This window comes from Betta splendens, chromosome 13 (genome assembly GCF_900634795.4).
Source record: "Betta splendens chromosome 13, fBetSpl5.4, whole genome shotgun sequence".
Lineage (NCBI taxonomy): Eukaryota > Metazoa > Chordata > Actinopteri > Anabantiformes > Osphronemidae > Betta > Betta splendens.
In genome coordinates, this window is record NC_040893.2 from 9,858,987 (window position 1) to 9,860,726 (window position 1,740).

Genomic DNA, 1,740 nt, shown 5'->3' on the forward strand with positions numbered 1-1,740 from the left:
CACGCGTGTGCTGCGTCACACGCAGCAGGTCGGCGGCCCGCGTTCCCCTTTAACAGGCGGCCTGTTGTCTCTGGCAGCCAAACGAGCAGCCTCCCGCTGCTTCCGCAGTGTCCAGACATGATGAACAGCTTTGCGTGGCCGTCATCCTAGAAAAGGTTGTGACAACGGGAGGCTCAAAAAGCAGAAGTAGACGCCGCTGGCTTCGTTTTCATTTACATGTGTGGCCGCGAGCGCGACACGCGAATGGAAACTCCTGGCTGCTTAGAAGCAACGGAGCCACCGACTGGAGCCGCTGCACTCAGCAGTGTTTTCTAGTGCTCCCAAATAATACAGCTATGTAAACACTGAGCCTGATCCAGAAGCCAAAGATCTTTGGACTGGGTTTTGATCCTGTCCACTGACGGCTCAGAACTCCAGCTTGGGTCGCAGCAGCTCCGCCGGTGCAGCTGGGAGATGTTTGGATGTCTCCATGGAAGGAAGAGCAGATTAATTGCTATTATCATGCATTTGGAAAAAAAGTGATTTACAATGTGTGAGTGCTGATATACAGTGCAAAGAAGACAGGCCTGAGCCGTCCCCTTAGTGGATATGTGGTCAAAAAAGCGTTTCTGGGCCCTGGTTGAAGAGTTTGTGACTGGACAGTAAATGTGAAGTGAGTGCAAACAAAGGCAAAAAGGGAATATTTGCATGTTTTGCATGAAGCCGTTCTCCCTCATCCCATCAGAACAAACCCTGCTTCTGCAGATGTAAAGTGAAAACGAACGCCGTCCAATGAGATGAGGCGGCTGCAAAGAGTCTCCTATAACCTGACTGACTCATGTGTAACACCTGTGTTCCATAATGCATCAAACTAGTGAGAGGGCCCATACATTTCTGGTGCATATGTAAAATGCATTAAACTGAACCCAGGCCTCTGTGAGAAACGTTCCTAAAGACGTTCCCAGCATCTTTCTCAGACGTCCCGATGCAGCAGCGAGACCCCCATCGCAGTAGATTCCCTTGAAATAATATTAATACTGCGGAGCGAGATGACAGACTTGTGGGGATTGCGGCGCGTCCTTTTTAAATCCACTCATGAAATGTGGGGCAAACAGGTGACGGCTGCTAACTCGTCCCGGGCTTTGCAGTCTGCTGACCCAGGGAGCGGAGGATGACGCGGTTTAGGGTTTTAATCCAGAAAACAATGAGCCGTAGCGAAAGGCAGTGACGAGCACTGTTTCTCTTTGCTGTTTGCTGGTATTGTGCTTTTTGATTCTTTGTGCTGTGCTTTTTTTATAAGGAGCACGTCCTGGAGCATCACGTGTGCAGCAACGTGATTGATAATATTGGTACTATTCCTTTTAGACCCTCTGGCATATTGATACAACACTATAATGAATTACAGAACGACTACAGTTTAATTCCCACATTAGGCTGATCCATCTTCCAGAACGAGCCGGGAAACCTCCGCGTAAACATGGCACGGATCCACGTGCACGAGCGATCGCGAGCCCGCAGAACGAACGGAAACGAGCGGCGAAGAGACGGAACGTGATGGAGGATCCACCGGAGCGGCACAAAGAGGGGATGGTGTGTAATGGGAGGGGGGGGGAGCGAGAGAGAGGGGGGAGAGAGACTATGTGGCGGAGCGGAGGCAGTGGCCTAGATGTGTGAAACGCCAGGGTTGCTTTTTTGGTTCACTGGTTGGATACCGGGGGCAACTCCAAAGTAGAACTTTAATGGGGCTAGTTCGGATCCACA